This window comes from Triticum aestivum, chromosome 2B (genome assembly GCF_018294505.1).
Source record: "Triticum aestivum cultivar Chinese Spring chromosome 2B, IWGSC CS RefSeq v2.1, whole genome shotgun sequence".
NCBI lineage: Eukaryota > Viridiplantae > Streptophyta > Magnoliopsida > Poales > Poaceae > Triticum > Triticum aestivum.
This window is the reverse complement of record NC_057798.1, coordinates 740,604,079-740,627,787: the sequence shown is the minus strand read 5'-3', so window position 1 is coordinate 740,627,787 and position 23,709 is coordinate 740,604,079.

The window sequence follows — 23,709 nt, the reverse complement described above, 5'->3', positions numbered from 1 at the left end:
AGACCTGAGATAAGATCCATGTATGAAAACAAAGTATGGACTTTGATTGACTTGCCCAATGATCGGCGAGACATTGAGATTAAATGGATCTTCAAGAGGAAGACGGACACTGATAGTAGTGTTACTATCTACAAAGCTTGACTTGTTGCAAAAAGGTTTTCGACAAGTTCAAGGTGTTGAATACGATGAGATTTTCTCACTCGTATCAAAGCTTAAGTCTGTCTGAATCATGTTAGCAATTGCCACATTTTATGAAATCTGGCAAATGGATGTCAAAACTGCATTCCTTAATGGATTTATTAAAGAAGAGTTGTATATGATGCAACCAGAAAGTTTTTGTCAATCCTAAAGATGCTAACAAAGTGTGCAAGCTCCAGCAATCCATCAATGGACTGGTGCAAGCATCTCGGAGTTGGAATATACGCTTTGATGAGTTGATCAAAGCATATGGTTTTATACAGACTTTTGAAGAAGCCTGTATTTACAAGAAAGTGAGTGGGAGATCTGTAGCATTTCTAATCTTATATGTGGATGACATATTGTTAATTGGAAATGATATGGAAATTCTGGATAGCATGAAAGGATACTTGAATAAGAGTTTTTCAAAGCAAGACCTCGGTGAAGCTGCTTAAACATTGAGCATCAAGATCTATATAGATAGATCAAGACACTTGATAAGATTTTTCAATGAGTACATACCTTGATAAATTTTTGAAATAGTTCAAAATGGAACAGTCAAAGAAGGAGTTCTTGCCTGTGTTACAAGGTGTGAAGTTGAGTAAGACTCAAGACCCGACCATTGCAGAAAATAGAAAGAGAATGAAAAGTCATTCCCTATGCCTCAGTCATAGGTTCTATAAAGTATGTTATGCTGTGAACCAGACCTATTGTATACCTTGCTCTGTGTTTGGCAAAGGAATACAATTTTGATCTAATAAGTAGATCACTGGACATGGGTCAAGAAATTCCTTAGTGAGGACTAAGGAGACGTTTCTCGATTATGGAGGTGATAAAAGAACCCGTCGTAAAAGTTATAACGATGCAAGCTTTTACACCAATCCAGATGACTCTAAGTCTCAATCTGGATACATATTGAAAGTGGGAGCAATTAGCTAGAGTAGCTCCGTGCAGAGCATTGTGGACATAGAATATTTGCGAAATACATACGGCTCTGAATATGACAGACCCGTTGACTAAACTTCTCTCACGAGCAAAACATGATCATACCTTAGTACTCTTTTGGGTGTTAATCACATAGCGATGTGAACTAGATTATTGACTCTAGTAAACCCTTTGGGTGTTGATCACATGATGATGTGAACTATGGGTATTAAACACATGCAGATGTGAATATTGGTGTTAAATCACATAACGATGTGAACTAGATTATTGACTCTAGTGCAAGTGGGAGACTGAAGGAAATATGCCCTAGAGGCAATAATAAAGTTATTATTTATTTCCTTATTTCATGATAAATGTTTATTATTCAGGCTAGAATTGTATTAACCGGAAACATGATACATGTGTGAATACATAGACAAACATATAGTCACTAGTATGCCTCTACTTGACTAGCTCATTAATCAAAGATGGTTATGTTTCCTAACCATAGACATATGTTGTCATTTGATTAATGGCATCACATCATTAGGAGAATGATGTGATTGACATGACCCATTCCGTTAGCCTAGCACTTGATCGTTTAGTATGTTGCTATTGCTTTCTTCATGACTTATACATGTTCCTGTAACTATGAGATTATGCAACTCCCGTTTGCCGGAGGAACACTTTGGGTGCTACCAAACGTCACAACGTAACTGGGTGATTATAAAGGAGTACTACAGGTGTCTCCAAAGGTACATGTTGGGTTGGCATATTTCGAGATTAGGTTTTGTCACTCCGATTGTCAGAGAGGTATCTCTGGGCCCTCTCGGCAATGCACATCATTATAAGCCTTGCAAGCAATGTGACCAAATGAGTTGGTTACGGGATGATGCATTACGGAACGAGTAAAGAGACTTGCCGGTAACGAGATTGAACTAGGTATTGGATACCGACGATCAAATCTCGGGCAAGTAACATACCGATGACAAAGGAAACAACGTATGTTGTTATGCGGTTTGACCGATAAAGATCTTCGTAGAATATGTAGGAACCCATATGGGCATCCAGGTTCTGCTATTGGTTATTGACCGAGAATAGTTCTAGGTCATGTCTACATAGTTCTCGAACCCGTAGGGTCCGCACGCTTAACGTTACGATGACAGTTATATTATGAATTTATGAGTTTTGATGTACCTATGGAGTTCGGAGTCCCGGATGAGATCGGGGACATGACGAGGAGTCTCGAAATGGTCAAGACGTAAAGATCGATATATTGGACGACTATATTCGGAGTTCGGAAAGGTTCCGAGTGATTCGGGTATTTTTTGGAGTACCGGAGAGTTACGGGAATTCGCCGGGAGAAGTATTGGGCCTTATTGGGCCATACGGGAAACAGAGAGGGGCTGCCTAGGGCAGCCCCCCCCCCCAAGGACTAGTCCGAATTGGACTAGGGGGAGGAGCCGCACCCCCTCCTTCCTTCCCTTCTCTCTTCCCTTTCCTTCTCTCCTACTCCTACTACATGGAAGGTCTCCTAGTTGGACTAGGAAAGGAGGGAGTCCTACTCCCGGTGGGAGTAGGACTCCTCCCTGGCGCGCCCTCCCTTGGCCGTCCGCCCCCTCCCCCTTGCTCCTTTATATACGGGGGCAGGGGGGCACCCCATGACACACAAGTTGATCTACGGATCGTTCCTTAGCCGTGTTCGGTGCACCCCTCCACCATATTTCCACCTCGGTCATATCATCGCGGAGTTTAGGCGAAGCCCTGCGCCGGTAGAACATCATCATCGTCACCACGCCGTCCTGCTGACGAAACTCATCCCCGAAGCTTTGCTGGATCGGAGCCCGGGGATCGTCATCGAGCTGAACGTGTGCTGAACTCGGAGGTGCCGTACGTTCGGTGCTTGGATCGGTCGGATCGTGAAGACGTACGACTACATCAACTGCGTTGTCATAACGCTTCCACTTACGGTCTACAAGGGTACATGGACGAACACTCTCCCCTCTCGTTGCTATGCATCACCATGATCTTGCGTGTGCGTAGGAAATTTTTTGAAATTACTACGTTCCCCAACAGCCAACTCAATAGGCACCTTCAGAGATACATGTAGATCATCTTTATGATCACCCAGTTACATTGTGATGTTTGATAGCACAAAAGGTATTCCTCCAGTATCCGGGAGTTGCATGATCTCATAGTCAAAGGAATATGTATTTGATATTGAGAAAGCAGTAGCAATAAATTGAACGATCATATGCTAAGCTAACGGATGGATCTTGTCCATCACATCATTCTCCTAATGATGTGATACCATTATCAAGTGACAGCGCATGTCTATGGTTAGGAAATCTTAACCATCTTTGATCAACAATCTAGTCTAGTAGAGGCTTACTAGGGACATGGTATTGTTGGGGAACATTGCAGAAAATTAAAAAAATTTCTACGGTTTCACCAAGATCCATCTATGAGTTCATCTAAGCAACGAGTCAAGGGAGTGAGATTGCATCTACATACCACTTGTAGATCGAGTGCGGAAGCGTTCAAGGGGATGGTGATGATGGAGTCGTACTCGCCGTGATTCAGATCACCGATGACCAAGTGCTGAACGGACAGCACCTCCGCGTTCAACACACGTACGGTACGGACGACGTCTCCTCCGTCTTGATCCAGCAAGGAGGAAGGAGAGGTTGAGGAAGACAGCTCCAACGGCAGCACGACGGCGTGGTGTTGTTGGTGCAGCAGTACTCCGACAGGGCTTCGCCAAGCACGTACGGAGGAGGAGAGGTGTTGGGGAGGGGAGGGGCTGCGCCTTGGCTTAGGTAATCAGCCCTCCCCTCACCCCTCTATTTATAGGGGAAGGGGCAAGGGGGGCCGGCCCCTCTAGATGGGATCTAGAGGGGGGCGGCGGCCAGGGAGGGGGGACTTGCCCCCCAAGCAAGGGGGGCGCCCCCTCTAGGGTTCCCCCCCCCCCAACCCTAGGCGCATGGGCCCAAGGGGGGGGCACCCAACCCTCCAGGGGCTGGCTCCTGCCCCATGCAGCCATGTGGCCCCCCGGGAGGGGTGGCCCCTCCCGGTGGACCCCCGGAACCCTTCCGGTGGCCCCGGTACAATACCGATATGCCCCTGAAACCTTCCGGTGTCCGTATGACAGCTTCCCATATATAAATCTTTACCTCCGAACCATTCCGGAACTCCTCGTGACGTACGGGATCTCATCCGGGACTCCTAACAACATTCGGTAATCACATACAAGTCTTCCTAATAACCCTAGCGTCACCGAACCTTAAGTGTGTGGACCCTACGGGTTCGGGAGATACGCAGACAAGACCGAGACGGCTCTCAGGTCAATAACCAACAGCGGGATCTGGATACCCATGTTGGCTCCCACATGCTCCTCGATGAAGTCATCGGATGAACCACGATGTCGAGGATTCAAGCAACCCCATATACTATTCCCTTTGTCAAGCGGTATGTTACAAGCCCGAGACTCGATCGTCGGTATCCCAATACCTCGTTCAGTCTTGTTACCCGCAAGTCACTTTACTTGTACCGTAATGCATGATCCCGTGACCAAACACTTGGTCACTTTGAGCTCATTATGATGATGCATTACCGAGTGGGCCCAGAGATACCTCTCCGTCATACGGAGTGACAAAACCCAGTCTCGATCCGTGTCAACCCAACAGACACTTTCGGAGATACCTGTAGTGCACCTTTATAGTCACCCAGTTACGTTGTGACGTTTGGTACACCCAAAGCACTCCTACGGTATCCGGGAGTTACACGATCTCATGGTCTAAGGAAGAGATACTTAACATTGAAAAAGCTCTAGCAAAACAAACTACACGATCTTGTGCTATGCTTAGGATTGGGTCTTGTCCATCGCATCATTCTCCTAATGATGTGATCCCGTTGTCAATGACATCTAATGTCCATAGTCAGGAAACCATGACTATCTGTTGACCAACGAGCTAGTCAACTAGAGGCTCACTAGGGACATGTTATGGTCTATGTATTCACACGTGTATTACGATTTCCGGATAATACAATTATAGCATGAATAAAAGACAATTATCATGAACAAGGAAATATAATAATAATGCTTTTATTATTGCCTCTAGGGCATATTTCCAACAGTCTCCCACTTGCACTAGAGTCAATAATCTAGGTACATTGTGATGAATCGAACACCCATAGAGTTCTGGTGTTGATCATGTTTTGCTCGCGAGAGAGGTTTAGTCAACGGATCTGCGACATTCAGATCCGTATGTACTTTGCAAATATCTATGTCTCCATCTTGAACATTTTCATGGATGGAGTTGAAACGACGCTTGATGTGCCTGGTCTTCTTGTGAAACCTGGGCTCCTTGGCAAGGGCAATAGCTCCAGTGTTGTCACAGAAGAGTTTGATCGGCCCCGACGCATTGGGTATGACTCCTAGGTCGGTGATGAACTCCTTCACCCAAATTGCTTCATGCGCTGCCTCTGAGGCTGCCATGTACTCCGCTTCACATGTAGATCCCGTCACGACGCTCTGCTTGCAGCTGCACCAGCTTACTGCTCCACCATTCAACATATACACGTATCCGGTTTGTGACTTAGAGTCATCCAGATCTGTGTCGAAGCTAGCGGCGACGTAACCCTTTACGACGAGCTCTTCGTCACCTCCATAAACGAGAAACATGTCCTTCGTCCTTTTCAGGTACTTTAGGATATTCTTGACCGCTGTCCAGTGTTCCTTGCCGGGATTACTTTGGTACCTTCCTACCAAACTTACGGCAAGGTTTACATCAGGTCTGGTACACAGCATGGCATACATAATAGATCCTATGGCTGAGGCATAGGGGATGACGCTCATCTCTTCTTTATCTTTTGCCGTGGTCGGGCATTGAGCCGAGCTCAATCTCACACCTTGCAATACAGGCAAGAACCCCTTCTTGGACTGATCCATTTTGAACTTCTTCAAAATCTTATCAAGGTATGTGCTTTGTGAAAGACCTATGAGGCGTCTCGATCTATCTCTATAGATCTTGATGCCTAATATATAAGCAGCTTCTCCAAGGTCCTTCATTGAAAAACACTTATTCAAATAGGCCTTAATGCTGTCCAAGAATTCTATATCATTTCCCATCAAAAGTATGTCATCTACATATAATATGAGAAATGCTACAGAGCTCCCACTCACTTTCTTGTAAACGCAGGCTTCTCCATAAGTCTGCATAAACCCAAACGCTTTGATCATTTCATCAAAGCGAATGTTCCAACTCCGAGATGCTTGCACCAGCCCATAAATGGATCGCTGGAGCTTGCATACTTTGTTAGCATTCTTAGGATCGACAAAACCCTCCGGCTGCATCATATACAGTTCTTCCTTAAGATGCCCGTTAAGGAATGCCGTTTTGACGTCCATCTGCCATATCTCATAATCATAGTGTGCGACAATTGCTAACATGATTCGTACGGACTTAAGCTTCGCTACGGGAGAGAAGGTCTCATCGTAGTCAATCCCTTGAACTTGCCGATAACCCTTAGCGACAAGTCGAGCTTTATAGATGGTGACATTACCATCCGCGTCCGTCTTCTTCTTAAAGATCCATTTGTTTTCTATCGCTCGCCGATCATCGGGCAAGTCAGTCAAAGTTCATACTTTGTTTTCATGCATGGATTCTATCTCGGATTTCATGGCTTCTAGCCATTTGTTGGAATCTGGGCCCGCCATCACTTCTTCATAGTTCGAAGGTTCACCGTTGTCTAACAACATGATTTCCAGGACAGGGTTGCCGTACCACTCTGGTGCGGAACGTGTCCTTGTGGACCTACAAAGTTCAGTAGCAACTTGATCCAAAGTACCTTGATAATCATCATTATTTTCCTCTTCAGTTGGTGTAGGCATCACAGGAACATTTTCCTGAGCTGCACTACTTTCCCGTTCAAGAGGTAGTACTTCATCGAGTTCTACTTTCCTCCCACTTACTTCTTTCGAGAGAAACTCCTTTTCCAGAAAGGATCCGTTCTTGGCAACAAAGATCTTGCCCTCAGATCTTAAGTAGAAGGTATACCCAATGGTTTCTTTAGGGTATCCTATGAAGACGCATTTTTCCGACTTGGGTTCGAGCTTTTCGGGTTGAAGTTTCTTGACATAAGCATCACATCCCATAACTTTTAGAAACGACAGCTTAGGTTTCTTCCCAAACCATAATTCATATGGTGTCGTCTCAACGGATTTAGACGGTGCCCTATTTAAAGTGAATGTAGTTGTCTCTAGAGCGTATCCCCAAAATGATAGCGGTAAATCGGTAAGAGACATCATAGATCGCACCATATCCAATAGAGTGCGATTACGACGTTCGGACACACCGTTTCACTGAGGTGTTCCAGGCGGCGTGAGTTGTGAAACGATTCCACATTTTCTTAAGTGTGTACCAAATTCGTGACTTAAATATTCTCCTCCACGATCCGATCGTAAGAATTTTATCTTTCGGTCACGTTGATTGTCGGTGTCAAAACCGGCGGATCTCGGGTAGGGGGTCCCGAACTATGCGTCTAGGCGGATGGTAACAGGAGACAAGGGACACGATGTTTTACCCAGGTTCGGGCCCTCTTGATGGAGGTAAAACCCTACGTCCTGCTTGATTGATATTGATATTGTGGATGTTTACAAGAGTGGATCTACCACGAGATCAAGGAGGCTAAACCCTAGAAGCTAGCCTATGGTATGATTGTAATGGTTGTTGTTGTGTCCTACGGACTAGAGCCATCCGGTTTATATAGACACCGGAGAGGGCTAGGGTTACATAGAGTCGGTTACAATGGTAGGAGATCTACGTATCCGTATCGCCAAGCTTGCCTTCCACGCCAAGGAAAGTCCCATCCGGACACGGGACGAAGTCTTCAATCTTGTATCTTCATAGTCTTGGAGTCCGGTCGATGATGATAGTCCGGCCGATGATAGTTCGGCCGATGATGGTAGTCCGGCTATCCGGACACCCCCTAATCCGGGACTCCCTCAGTAGCCCCCGAACCAGGCTTCAATGACGATAAGTCCAGCATGTGTGTAGTCTTCGGCGTTGCAAGGCGGGTTCTCCTTCAAGTTCTACGTACCTGCCGAACAGTGTCCGGCTTCCTCATCAATGTTGCGCGTCTTGGCTTCCACGCCCAATAATGGCCTTCTTCCACGCGTCGCGCGAATGTGAAAAGCCAGGGTGTCTTTTATGTTTTACCCCCTAGTTGTGCGAATAATCTGCCTATAAGGGAGGCAAGAATCCAGATCCAAATCACCATCTTCCTCCCGCAAATACTCATCGGAGCGCTTTCGACCAAGAATCCATTCCATCATGGACCGTCAACGCGGCTCCTCTTCTCGCGCTCCCAGCCCTTTGCCAGGAGATTGGAGGAGATGCTCTGTTCCGCACAACGAGCTGGTGAAGCTCCAAGCGGGGGGATATCTCCCTCCGGCCTTTATGGTTCCGGTTCGAGCCGGGCTGGCCACCTACAAAGGTGGGAAGCAAGCGGAGGTTACCCCAAGTCCCAACAAAGGGGAGCGGGTATGCTTCGTCCCCTATCTGATAAGGGGGCTCGGATTTCCTGTACATCCATTCCTCCGCGGGCTCCTGGAGTTCTACGGACTCCAGCTTCATCACCTCACGCCCGCCTCAATCCTGCATATTGCGGGTTACGTAGCTCTTTGCGAGCTATTCCTGGGCGTCGAGCCCCATTTCGCGCTGTGGAAGAGGTTGTTCTGCCTTGTACCCCGCTCTCACGAGGGGTCCATATATCAAGTGGGCGGCGCCGAAATATGGCGCATTGCCGGGACCGGATATCCATCCGGAACCCCTAAGAAGGCGTCCGAAGACTGGCCTTCGGAATGGTTTTATATAGAAGACGCTCCGCTGCCGGACCCTGTTCGGATCGGCCTCCCGGAGTTCAGCAATGCTCCTCTGAAGAAACGCCTTAGTTGGCGTCCGCGGAGCCCCCAACTGGAGGAAGACAAGAGCGTCCATTATTTGATGGGCCGAATAAGGTTACTGGCCCATTCCGGGTTGACCATGATTGGAGTCATGGCAACATGCATTATGCGGGGGGTGCAGCCACTACAATACAGGGGCCACCCCATGTGGGATTTCAACGGGGAGGACGATGCCACCCGTCATGGCCGCAAAGGGCCGGATTCGGTCGAAGACCTGGTGACGATCCTGTCCGGCCTGTATAAGGGGGAGAAGGAGGATTTCCTTCGGACGAACCCGTTAAATGGGTTCTCCATGAATAATCCCCGGCCTTGGGTAAGCGAACACTCTGCGTGCCCGACCCATGCTTTTTGAAACTTAAGTTTCTTATATTGTGTTCTTCTTTCGACGCAGGAACTGCGCCGGATCGTGGAGGACATGCTAAGTCCAGCTCCGCAACCCGAGGATCCAGAGAGATCCCGGGATCCGGCCTCCGAAGAGGATCCGGACATAAAGGTGGAGCTAATCGACGGGGTGTTCCACCAGCTCAGCATGGACAATGCTTTAGTCGCCATCACGGCCGACTATCCCGGACTATATCCGGCTTCCCAGGTGATTGCGACCGAAGTCCTGACACCGTCATTCCTTCCTTGCTTATTTCTGACCACCGTATATGATGGCGCTGTGCAGGAGGCGCCCCTAGGGCGAGAAGCCGAGCCCGCGGTGGCTGACCAACAAAGGCCAGTCCGGACCAGTAGGCGGAAGAGGAGCGCGGCGCGGACTGAAACGTCGCCGCAAAGGTGTAGCTCACAATTCATTATTTAGAGCAACGTTCCTAGGAAGCGTTTGAGTGCTCATGACTTTTGTAGGGAAAAAAGCGCCCGCCGGACTGCGGGCGTGGAGGTTGCCAATCCAACCTCTACCAGCCAGGCTCCAGCACCTGGTCTGGAGGGGGAGGCGAGCGCAAGGCGCGAGCCGGACGTTCCTCCGACGGAGGATGCCGACAGACTGTCCGCCACCAAGTCTGAGGTGGAGAGTGCCATGAATCACAGGCGCCGCCGGACAGTATTTCGTGACGCGTGCTTCTCCCCCGAGGCGTTGAATGCCTTTAACGCGGGGGACGCGCACCTTCGTGCTGCTCAAGATGGTTTTACCAGAGCCACGGAGCAGTATGTAAAAGACATACGGGTAAGAGAATTTAATAGTTATATATGCCAGTAGCCCCCGAGACTTAAAGTAGTTATATTAACTGATTTAAGGATCATATGAAACGTAGGATCTTACCGAGAAGAATACCCAACTGTCTCAGGAGCTGCAAGAGTGCAAGGCCCAACTTGAGGCCGCACTCTCTGGCGCAGGAGGAAACACAGGGACCTCTCCTGGTAACGCATTATTTTAGAAAGATAAGTAGCGTTTGGCCTTTGCGCAAGTCTAAAAAATGACGTTGCAGGTGCTGCCGGACAAGATCCGGACAGGCAAGAACTTCTGCGCCAACTAAAGGCCGGCGAGAGGGTGCTGCATAAGGTGCAGCATGAAAGGAACAAGCTCCAGGATGCCCATGCCCAGCTTGGAGAAGAGCTGAAAGGCGTTCGGGCCGAGCTGTCGGGCTCCGTTAAGGAGAATCAGCGGCTTCGTCGCGGCATCTATAGTAAGTGCTTGAGCGAACTCCTTTGAAAAGAAGAGTTCGGCGAGGAAGTCAATTTGACAGAATATGTCTGCAGGTATGCTCACAGGTCGCCCTGCGGAGGAGATGCCCGTATCAACGGGTGATCAACTTCCCGAATTGTTGCAACTGATCGAACGAGTTCGGCAGGCAATGAGCGGCGTCATCCAGGCTTTATGGCCAGCCTTCTCCTTACCCGAGGGTCTTGGGGAGCTTGCGGAGAAGCTTCAGGGAGTGCGGCAGCGCTTCCATTTATGGAAGATTTCGGCCTGCCGCCAAGGTGCCAGGGAGGCCTGGGCCATGGTAAAGACGCGGTACAAGAAGGCGGATCCCAACCACATGGCCGAAGTCGGACCTGTGGGGCCCGATGGGAAGGAGATCCCTGTGAGTTTAGTATACGGCCAAGTAGAGTTGGCCGCTAAATTTTCCCAACAGGACTGTAAATTAGACAACCTGTTAGACGGGATTGAGGAAGAATACAATCAGTCGATTTGACAATGTATTATAAAATGACATGTAAAATGCCTTCTAGCCGGATTGTAGATCGTTTGTCTTTGCCGACCTTTTCGCTTCGACCTCGGGACCCTAGAGTCCGGAGTGTGTCCGAATACCTTCTCGGTTATGAAACAACCGGGGTATGCATGGAGACCAGGCGTAGGGGTCATTAGTGCTTTATCAGACAAGTGCCCAACTAGTTATGTTATATTACATGGGTAGTAAGAAACATCTTCCAGGGAGAATAGTTCCGTTAAGGGTTCCTTTCCTCTGGGGGTGGCATGCCCTAAAGTGCATGTCCGGACTGCGAAAAAAGCAGAAAAACATCTGGGGGCAGATAAATAAGTGGATAAAAAATCATCTTTTAAGTCACCGACCGAATATTCCCTTAAGAACGCTAGCTTTCGGCTTCACCCAGTCTGAGGTACACATCCGGCTGACCCGGCAGTAACAATCGCAGAGGTGCTCCCTTTACCTCCTAGCCGAACAATCGGGAACGTAGGGGTAAGCACAGGAGCCAGGCAACCCAGCTTGGCCAAAACTTAAGTCATATCGATGCATATAATGGTGAATAAAAGGTACATGTGGAGGCTTGACACATGTGCTGGGCATGAAGCCCTTATAATTAAGCTTCTGGTAAAGAAGCCCCCAGGTATAATGAGTGCGGATAGCACATCAATTGCGCGCGAACGATGCGCAAGTAGGCCTTTTAAGGCTTTGATGAATAGGGTTGAGAAGAAAAAGATAAACAAAAGGCAGCTGAAGTAAAAAAAATTGGACGGGGGGAAAGGGACGAACTCTTAGTCCGGCGCTAGGCATAGAATCTTCGGAGGCGGGCTGCGTTCCATGGGTTCGGCTCGAGTCGGTTATCCGACGCATTTCGTAGACGGTACGCTCCGCCGGTCAAGACTTTATCGATGATGAAGGGGCCTTCCCATTTGGGCTTGAGCTTGTCCTTTTTCTTGTCCGGCAGGCGTAGAACCAGTTCGCCAACGTTGTAAGTCTTGGCCCGTACTTCTCTGCTTTGGTATCTTCGAGCCTGCTGCTGATAGAATGCGGAACGAGCCTTGGCGACGTCGCGTTCTTCCTCCAATGCGTCCAAGCTGTCCTGCCGATCCAACTCGGCTTCTCTTTCTTCGTACATGCGCACTCGAGGTGAGTCATGAATGATGTCGCAGGGCAAAACTGCTTCTGCGCCGTATACCATAAAAAATGGTGTGAATCCGGTAGTACGGTTAGGCGTTGTCCGCAGCCCCCAGAGTACGGAGTCGAGCTCCTCTACCCAGTGCGTGTCAGATTTCGTAAGGGACCGCACTAGTCTGGGTTTGATGCCGCTCATTATTAGACCATTTGCTCGTTCCACTTGACCGTTGGTTTGAGGATGATAGACTGAAGCGTAATCGAGCTTGATGCCCATATTTTTGCACCATGATTTAACCTCATCGGCCGTGAAGTTCGTGCCGTTATCGGTGATGATGCTGTGGGGGACACCATAACGGTGTACTACCCCGGATATAAAGTCTATCACTGGTCCGGACTCTGCCGTTTTAACTGGCTTGGCCTCTATCCATTTGGTGAATTTATCCACCATGACCAATAGGTACCTTTGCTTGTGGGTTCCCCCTTTAAGTGGTCCAACCATGTCAAGCCCCCAGACCGCGAACGGCCAGGTAATGGGTATAGTTTTGAGGGCGGTGGGTGGCATGTGGCTCTGATTAGCAAAGAGCTGACAACCGACGCATCTTTGGACTAAGTCCTGAGCATCTGCCCGGGCCGTCGGCCAATAAAATCCTGTACGGAATGCCTTTCCTACAAGGGCCCGGGCTGCGGCGTGGTGTCCGCCTAGTCCGGCGTGAATTTCAGCCAGAAGGTCTCGCCCTTCCTCTTCGGAGATACACCTTTGAAGGACTCCGGTTGTGCTTTTCTTATAGAGTTCTCCCTCATGGACCTTGTAGGCTTTAGATCGCCGGACTACGCAGCGGGCCTCATTATGGTCTTCGGGGAGTTCCTGCCTAAGCAAGTAGGCTAGGAACGGCTCTGTCCATGGGGCGATTACTGCCATTATGTCGTGAGCTGAGGGTGTTGTTTCGTCGGCTGGATCGCCGGTTATGTCAGATTGCTCTGCGGCTGCCTCCGGTTTGTTATTTCCGGACTCCTCTTCCCATAGTACGGATGGCTTGAACAGCCGTTCCAGGAAGATATTTGGAGGGACAGCGTCACGTTTTGCGCCGATGCGTGCCAATACGTCGGCCGCTTGGTTATTATCTCTGGCTACGTGGTGGAATTCAAGTCCTTCGAACCGAGCTGACATTTTAAGGACGGCGTTGCGATAGGCTGCCATTTTTGGATCCTTGGCGTCAAAGTCTCCATTTACTTGGGATATTGCGAGGTTTGAGTCCCCGCGCACCTCTAGGCGTTGGATGCCCATGGAGATTGCCATCCGGAGGCCATGTAAGAGGGCCTCGTATTCGGCTGCGTTGTTGGAGTCCGTGTACATTATCTGAAGTACGTATTGGACTCTGTCCCCGGTTGGGGACGTTAGTACGATGCCAGCCCCCAATCCGGCCAACATTTTGGAGCCGTCGAAATGCATAATCCAATTGGAGTATGCGCCGTACTCTTTAGGGAGTTCGGCTTCAGTCCACTCAGCGACAAAGTCAGCCAAAACTTGCGACTTTATAGCTCGCCGGGGTTTGTAAGTTATGTCGAATGGTAAGAGCTCAATGGCCCATTTTGCAATCCTGCCCGTTGCGTCGCGGTTATTTATAATGTCATTTAGGGGTACTTCGGAGGCCACTGTTATCGAACACTCTTGAAAGTAGTGTCGGAGCTTCCGGGATGCCATGAACACCGCATACGCTATCTTTTGATAGTGCGGGTAACGGGACTTGCAGGGGGTTAAAACAGTGGATACGTAGTACACTGGTTTTTGAAGAGGGAATTTATGCCCTTCTGTCTCTCGTTCTACGACGAGCACCGCGCTTACTACTTGATGTGTTGCCGCGATGTATAACAACATAGGTTCGCCCAGGTTGGGCGCAGCCAGGACCGGATTCGTTGCCAATATGGCCTTTATTTCTTCGAGTCCGGCAGTGGCAGCATCCGTCCACTCGAAGTGTTCGGTGTGCCTGAGGAGGCGATAGAGGGGCAATGCCTTTTCTCCTAGGCGGGAGATAAAGCGGCTGAGAGCCGCCACGCATCCAGTCAATTTCTGGATCTGTTTGAGGTTTTTTGGAATATCCAACTGTGATAGGGCTCGGATTTTGGCCGGATTTGCTTCAATTCCTCTACCGGATACAATGAAGCCCAAGAGCTTTCCGGCTGGTACGCCGAAAACGCATTTTTCCGGATTCAGCTTGATGTCATATGCTCGGAGGTTGTCGAATGTGACCCTCAAGTCGTCTACTAGAGTTTCGACGTGTTTGGTTTTGACGACTACGTCGTCTACGTATGCCTCTACTGTTTTGCCGATCTGGGTAGCCAGACATGTCTGAATCATGCGCTGATATGTTGCGCCGGCGTTTTTAAGTCCGAAGGGCATCGTGTTGAAGCAGAATGGTCCATATGGAGTAATGAACGCCGTTGCGGCTTGATCCGCTTCTGCCATCTTGATTTGATGATAGCCGGAGTATGCGTCCAGGAAGCACAATGAATCGTGCCCTGCAGTGGCATCGATGATTTGGTCGATGCGGGGGAGGGGGAAGGGATCCTTTGGGCAGGCTTTATTTAGGTCTTTGAAATCGACACATAGGCGCCAGGATCTGTCCTTCTTTGGTACCATTACCAGGTTTGCTAGCCAATCCGGATGTTTGATGTCTCTGATGAATCCGGCTTCCAATAGTTTGGCTAGTTCTTCTCCCATTGCCTGTCTTTTGGGTTCGGAAAATCGTCGAAGAGCCTGTTTGACTGGCTTGAACCCTTTTAGGATGTTTAGGCTATGCTCTGCCAGCCTGCGAGGGATTCCTGGCATATCTGAAGGATGCCAGGCGAAAATGTCCCAATTTTCCCGAAGGAATTCTCGCAGCGCGGCGTCTACATCAGGGTTCAACTGTGCCCCGATGGAGGCCGTCTTTGTCGGGTCCGTTGGGTGGACCTGGAATTTTATAATTTCGTCCGCTGGTTTAAAGGAGGTGGACTTGGATCTCTTATCGAGTATCACGTCGTCTCTGTGCACCGTAGCGCGCAGCGCGGTGAGTTCCTCTGCCGCTAGGGCTTCGGATAGTGCCTCCAGGGCTAATGCGGCTGTTTTGTTTTCGGCGCGGAGTGCTATGTCCGGATCACTAACGAGAGTGATTATCCCGCCGGGCCCAGGCATTTTGAGCTTCATGTACCCGTAATGGGGTACGGCTTGGAAAATTGTGAACGCCTCTCGTCCTAATATAGCGTGGTATCCGCTGCTGAGCGGGGCCACTTGGAACGTGATTTCTTCGGACCTGTAATTGTCCGGCGAGCCGAACACCACATCGAGTGTGATTTTTCCGGTGCAGCGTGCTTCCCGGCTAGGGATTATTCCTCTGAAGGTTGTGCTGCTTCGCTCAATGCGGCTCCAGTCTATTTCCATTTTTTGAAGAGTTTCCTCGTAAATGAGGTTCAATCCGCTGCCGCCATCCATGAGTACCTTGGTAAGTCGAAAGCCGTCCACTATTGGACTGAGGACCAATGCGGCTGGTGCTCGGGCTGTTCGGAATTTAGGTTCGTCGCTGGCGTTGAAGGTGATGGCCGCGTCGCTCCAAGGATTTGTTGTTGCTACTTGGTAGACTTCGGCAAGGCTGTGGATCGTTCGTTTCCGCATATTGTTTGATGCGAAAGTCTCGAAGACTGTTGATACCGTACCGGTATTGTTGGTGTGGTTTCGCGGGGCTAGAAGCTCCTCGCCACTTTTGGCCACCTGCCGTAATATCCAACATGCACGAAGGCTATGTGTTGGGGTGGCGCCCTTGGTACTGTGAATTGTACAGGGTTTGCTGAGCCATCCCTCCAGTACGGTTCCGTTCCCTTTAAGGGGCTTCTGTTTTTTGGTTCTTGTACTTGGTGCCTGAGTGTAATGCACCCTTTTGTTGCGGACTGGGGCTATGTTCGGGGCCGGATTATCCCAAAACCTATCTTCGGTTTTCCGGAAACTTTCTATGGCACAGTACTTTCGCACTATGGATGCCAAGTCGGCGAAACGTGTGATTTCACGATGGCTGACGGCGTTCAAGATTCCCCTGTCCGTGCAATTGTTGCAAAAGATCGAGATTGCGTTTTCCTCTCGGCAGTCCTTTATCCGGTCCATGACCAGGAGGAATCTGGCCCAGTAATGATGTACTGTTTCGGCTGGCTCTTGCCGGATTAGAGATAGATCGCATATATCTGGACGGGCGGGCCTAATTGAGTCCGGGACCCTGCCCATCTCGAGGCTCAAGGGCCGAGAAGTTTCCGAATTTGGAAGCTTGGAAAGTGGAACGTTGTCCAACGAGTCCGGTCCGATGCCTGACTTTATGTTCAGTGCTTGATCGGAATCCGCTCCTCCGCGGGAATCCGGCATGGAGGGTTCGGTAGCCCGGACACGACTAGTTTTCAATATGGGAGAAGGATCGTCGCGATGTTCCTCTACCACCGTGACGTGGTGGGTAACCTGGGGAGAGTTAATCTCTCTCAGATCGGTTTTAAGCCCGATCCGATTGTAGTCTGTAGCGACTCCCAGGGCGGCGATCCGATCCAAGAGTTCGTTTACAGACGAGAGCTCTGCTGGATCTAACTGCTCGGCGAATTCCGAGTTGACGTGAAGATTGCTCTCGATGACACGAGAGGTCATCGTTGAAGCGGTGGCCGGACAGGCGGTCATAAGAAAACCTCCTAGCCGGATAGTTTGGCCGGCGGCCAAGGCTCCATCGGCGAAGATGCCGTCCTTGAAGATGGGAAGAGGCATCCTTCCTATCGGTGACGACATAGAGGAACTGTCAATGAAAGCACCAATGTCGGTGTCAAAACCGGCGGATCTCGGGTAGGGGGTCCCGAACTGTGCGTCTAGGCGGATGGTAACAGGAGACAAGGGACACGATGTTTTACCCAGGTTCGGGCCCTCTTGATGGAGGTAAAACCCTACGTCCTGCTTGATTGATATTGATATTGTGGATGTTTACAAGAGTGGATCTACCACGAGATCAAGGAGGCTAAACCCTAGAAGCTAGCCTATGGTATGATTGTAATGGTTGCTGTTGTTGTGCCCTACGGACTAGAGCCATCCGGTTTATATAGACACCGGAGAGGGCTAGGGTTACATAGAGTCGGTTACAATGGTAGGAGATCTACGTATCCGTATCGCCAAGCTTGCCTTCCACGCCAAGGAAAGTCCCATCCGGACGCGGGACGAAGTCTTCAATCTTGTATCTTCATAGTCTTGGAGTCCGGTCGATGATGATAGTCCGGCCGATGATAGCTCGGCCGATGATGGTAGTCCGGCTATCCGGACACCCCCTAATCCGGGACTCCCTCATTGATTCTCTACCTCATTCTGAAATTCCTTGAACTTTTCAAAAGTCTCAGACTTGTGTTTCATTAAGTAGACATACCCATATCTACTCAAGTCATCAGTGAGAGTGAGAACATAACGATATCCTCCGCGAGCCTCAACGCTCATTGGACCGCACACATCGGTATGTATGATTTCCAACAAGTTGGTCGCTCGCTCCATTGTTCCGGAGAACGGAGTCTTGGTCATCTTGCCCATGAGGCATGGTTCGCATGTGTCAAATGATTCATAATCGAGAGACTCCAAAAGTCTATTAGCATGGAGCTTCTTCATGCGCTTGACACCAATGTGACCAAGGCGGCAGTGCCACAAGTATGTGGGACTATCATTATCAACTTTACATCTTTTGGTATTCACGCTATGAATATGTGTAACACTACGTTCGAGATTCATTAAGAATAAACCATTGACCATCGGGGCATGACCATAAAACATATCTCTCATATAAATAGAACAACCATTATTCTCGGATTTAAATGAGTAACCATCTCGTATTAAACGAGATCCAGATACAATGTTCATGCTCAAACTTGGCACCAAATAACAATTATTAAGGTTCAAAACTAATCCCGTAGGTAAATGTAGAGGTAGCATGCCGACGGCGATCACATCGACCCTGGAACCATTCCCGACGCGCATCGTCACCTCGTCCTTCACCAGTCCCCGCTTATTCCGCAGCTCCTGCTGTGAGTTACAAATATGAGCAACGGCACCGGTATCAAATACCCAGGAGTTACTACGAGTACTGGTAAGGTACACATCAATTACATGTATATCAAATATACCTTTGGTGTTGCCGGCCTTCTTATCCGCTAAGTATTTGGGGCAGTTCCGCTTCCAGTGACCCTTCCCCTTGCAATAAAAGCACTCAATCTCAGGCTTGGGTCCATTCTTTGACTTCTTCCCGGCAACTGGCTTACCGGGCGCGGCAACATCTTTGCCGTCCTTCTTGAAGTTCTTCTTACCCTTGCCCTTCTTGAACTTAGTGGTCTTATTGACCATCAACACTTGATGTTCTTTCTTGATTTCAACCTCTGCTGACTTCAGCATCGAGAATACTTCAGGAATGGTCTTCACCATCCCCTGCATATTGTAGTTCATCACAAAGCTCTTGTAGCTTGGTGGGAGCGACTGAAGGATTCTGTCAATGACCGCCTCATCCGGGAGGTTAATGTCCAGCTGGGACAGGTGGTTGTGCAACCCAGACATTTTGAGTATGTGCTCACTGACAGAACTATTTTCCTCCATCTTACAACTATAGAACTTGTCGGGGACTTCATATCTCTCGACCCGGGCATGAGCTTGGAAAACTAGTTTCAGCTCCTCGAACATCTCATATGCTCCGTGTTGCTCAAAACACTTTTGGAGCCCCGGTTCTAAGCTGTAAAGCATGCCGCACTGAACGAGGGAGTAATCATCAGCACGAGACTGCCAAGCATTCATAATGTCTTGGTTCTCTGGGACGGGAGTGTCACCTAGCGGTCCTTCTAGGACATATTGTTTCCTGGCAGCTATGAGGATGATCCTCAAGTTCCGGACCCAGTCCGTATAGTTGCTGCCATCATCTTTCAGCTTGGTTTTCTCTAGGAACGCGTTGAAGTTCATGTTGACATGAGCGTTGGCCATTTGATCTACAAGACATATTTTGCAAAGGTTTTAGACTAAGTTCATGATAATTAAGTTCATCTAATCAAATTAATATAATGAACTCCCACTCAGATTAGACATCCCTCTAGTCATCTAAGTGTTACACGATCCAAGTCGACTAGGCCGTGTCCGATCATCACGTGAGACGGACTAGTCATCATCGGTGGACATTGTCATGTTGATCGTATCTTCCATACGACTCGTGTTCGACCTTTCGGTCTCCGTGTTCCGAGGCCATGTCTGTACATGCTAGGCTCGTCAAGTTAACCCTAAGTGTTTTGCATGTGTAAAACTGTCTTACACCCGTTGTATGTGAACGTAAGGATCTATCACACCCGATCATCACGTGGTGCTTCGAAACGACGAACTTTAGCAACGGTGCACAGTTAGGGGAGAACACTTCTTGAAATTTTTGTAAGGGATCATCTTATTTACTACCGTCGTTCTAAGTAAACAAGATGCATAAACATAATAAACATCACATGCAATTATATAATAGTGACATGATATGGCCAATATCATATAGCTCCTTCGATCTCCATCTTCGGGGCTCCATGATCATCTTCGTCACCGGCATGACACCATGATCTCCATCATCGTGTCTTCATGAAGTTGTCACGCCAACGACTACTTCTACTTCTATGGCTAACGCGTTTAGCAACAAAGTAAAGTAATTTACATGGCATTCTTTAATGACACGCAGGTCATACAAAAATAAAGACAACTCCTATGGCTCCTGCCGGTTGTCATACTCATCGACATGCAAGTCGTGATTCCTATTACAAGAACATGATCTCATACATCACAATATATCATTCATCATTCATCACAACTTCTGGCCATATCACATCACAAGACAATTGCTGCAAAAACAAGTTAGACGTCCTCTAATTGTTGTTGCATCTTTTACGTGGCTGCAATTGGGTTCTAGCAAGAAAGTTTTCTTACCTACGAATAACCACAACGTGATCTTGTCAACTTCTATTTACCCTTCATAAGGACCCTTTTCATCGAATCCGCTTCAACTAAAGTGGGAGAGACAGACACCCGCCAGCCACCTTATGCAACTAGTGCATGTTAGTCGGTGGAACCGGTCTCACGTAAGCGTACGTGTAAGGTTGGTCCGGGCCGCTTCATCCCACAATACCGCTGAAGCAAGATAAGACTAGTAGCGGCAAGCAAGTTGACAAGATCTACGCCCACAACAAAATTGTGTTCTACTCGTGCAATAGAGAACTACGCATAGACCTAGCTCATGATGCCACTGTTGGGGAACGTTGCAGAAAATTAAAAAAAATTCTACGGTTTCACCAAGATCCATCTATGAGTTCATCTAAACAACGAGTCAAGGGAGTGAGTTTGCATCTACATACCACTTGTAGATCGAGTGCGGAAGCGTTCAAGGGGATGGTGATGATGGAGTCGTACTCGCCGTGATTCAGATCACCGATGACCAAGTGCTGAACGGACAACACCTCCGCGTTCAACACACGTACGGTAAGGACGACGTCTCCTCTGTCTTGATCCAGCAAGGAGGAAGGAGAGGTTGAGGAAGACAGCTCCAACGGCAGCACGACGGCGTGGTGTTGTTGGTGCAGCAGTACTCCGACAGGGCTTCGCCAAGCACGTACGGAGGAGGAGAGGTGTTGGGGAGGGGAGGGGTTGCGCCTTGGCTTAGGTAATCAGCCCTCCCCTCACCCCTCTATTTATAGGGGAAGGGGCAAGGGGGGCCGGCCCCTCTAGATGGGATCTAGAGGGGGGCGGCGGCCAGGGAGGGGGGACTTGCCCCCCAAGCAAGGGGGGCGCCCCCTCTAGGGTTCCCCCCCCCAACCCTAGGCGCATGGGCCCAAGGGGGGGGCGCCCAGCCCTCCAGGGGCTGGCTCCTGCCCCACGCAGCCCATGTGGCCCCCCGGGAGGGGTGGCCCCTCCCGGTGGACCCCCGGAACCCTTCCGGTGGCCCCGGTACAATACCGATATGCCCCTGAAACCTTCCGGTGTCCATATGACAGCTTCCCATATATAAATCTTTACCTCCGGACCATTCCGGAACTCCTCGTGACGTCCGAGATCTCATCCGGGACTCCGAACAACATTCGGTAATCACATACAAGTCTTCCTAATAACCCTAGCGTCACCGAACCTTAAGTGTGTGGACCCTACGGGTTCGGGAGACACGCAGACATGACCGAGACGGCTCTCAGGTCAATAACCAATAGCGGGATCTCGATACCCATGTTGGCTCCCACATGCTCCTCGATGAAGTCATCGGATGAACCACGATGTTGAGGATTCAAGCAACCCCGTATACTATTCCCTTTGTCAAGCGGTACGTTACAAGCCTGAGACTCGATCGTCGGTATCCCAATACCTCGTTCAGTCTAGTTACCGGCAAGTCACTTTACTCGTACCGTAATGCATGATCCCGTGACCAAACACTTGGTCACTTTGAGCTCATTATGATGATGCATTACCGAGTGGGCCCAGAGATACCTCTCCGTCATACGGAGTGACAAATCCCAGTCTCGATCCGTGTCAACCCAACAGACACTTTTGGAGATACTTGTAGTGCACCTTTATAGTCACCCAGTTACGTTGTGACGTTTGGTACACCCAAAGCACTCCTACGGTATCCGGGAGTTACACGATCTCATGGTCTAAGGAAGAGATACTTAACATTGAAAAAGCTCTAGCAAAACGAACTACACGATGTTGTGCTATGCTTAGGATTGGGTCTTGTCCATCACATCATTCTCCTAATGATGTGATCCCGTTGTCAATGACATCTAATGTCCATAGTCAGGAAACCATGACTATCTGTTGACCAACGAGCTAGTCAACTAGAGGCTCACTAGGGACATGTTATGGTCTATGTATTCACACGTGTATTACGATTTCCGGATAATACAATTATAGCATGAATAAAAGACAATTATCATGAACAAGGAAATATAATAATAATGTTTTTATTATTGCCTCTAGCGCATATTTCCAACAGGTATTTGTTTATGCATCCACACATGTATTTAAGTTTCCGATCAATACAATTATAGCATAAATAATAAATCTTTATCATGAATAAATATAATAATAACGACTTTATTATTGCCTCTAGAGCGTATTTCCATCATCAACATGCAGATGTTGGTTTTTAGCCTATATATGCTCAACCAGGCCCAACTGGGACAAGTATGCAAAGTGGCACAAAATGGTGCACGTAACCAAACATGCCCTATAACTTGTTGAACACATCACATTGTATTGCTTATCTCACCAAACCCACCTTTATATTCTGCATTGCCTAACTTGATAATAATGATTAAAATTTATAATTGTACCTATTCACCCCCTCTAGGTCCATCTCAATCCTTTAAGAAGCCGCGTACCCTCGCTACTCTCGCTCAGGGCTGACTCGCTGGAGATGGTCAATTCAGACGTTCCTCTAGAGCCAGGCTCTAGGTTGCTTCGAGGAGCGTGTTATGCAAGCCCAGTCACACACACAGATAACCAAACATGCCAAATTTGGTCCCCGCAACATAACTGGATGTTATACGTGTAACCAAACACACCCTCAACGTACGTGTGGACGTTGGCACCGACATGTCGTCCTCACTCTACATGACATTGGCATGTTCATCGTGGACATCTATGCGCCGAAGTGTGGGGATGAGGCACCATTGTCACTGCAGCCACCTCCTTCGTGCCTGAGCGCGGACATAAATCTTCAAGTCTTGTGAGCTACAGGTTCATATGGAGAATGACACCTATCAAGATGCATTCGACTGGTGGGAGGATCTTCACTACTCATACTTCTTTTTGACCACTGCTACACATACGACGCTTGTCCAGCCGAAATTTGCACGACATGCCCATCGCACTGTCCATGGGCAAGTCTACACAACAGTAGGCCGTGGGATTAGCCATCTTGCATGTGTTGTTCAACAAAACATCACCGGTGAAAAGTAATTCCACTTCTTTTTCTCTCACCTTTTTTCAAGTTTGGTGAAAGTCCTTATAGTCTTGGACCGACGCCGACATATCATACTCTATGTCATGCACTGATATTTGCATGGACCAAACCCTTGCGGAAAGCACCCTTTCCATTGAAGATTAAAATTTTCGTATGGCAGCTTCTCCGTGGTCGCCACCCGTTGTGGAGGGAGGTGGCCAGGCGACATGGGGCTGGCGATGGGCTTTGCCCTCTTTGTGATGTCCCAGAGTCTGGGACCCACATCTTCTTCGCCTGCACAGTTGCCCGCTTTCTTTGGAGCTTTGTCCGTGAGGTTTTGGGGTCGGATTGGTTGGCTCCGAACATGGCTGAGCTCCTGGAAACTCAGGCCAACTAGACC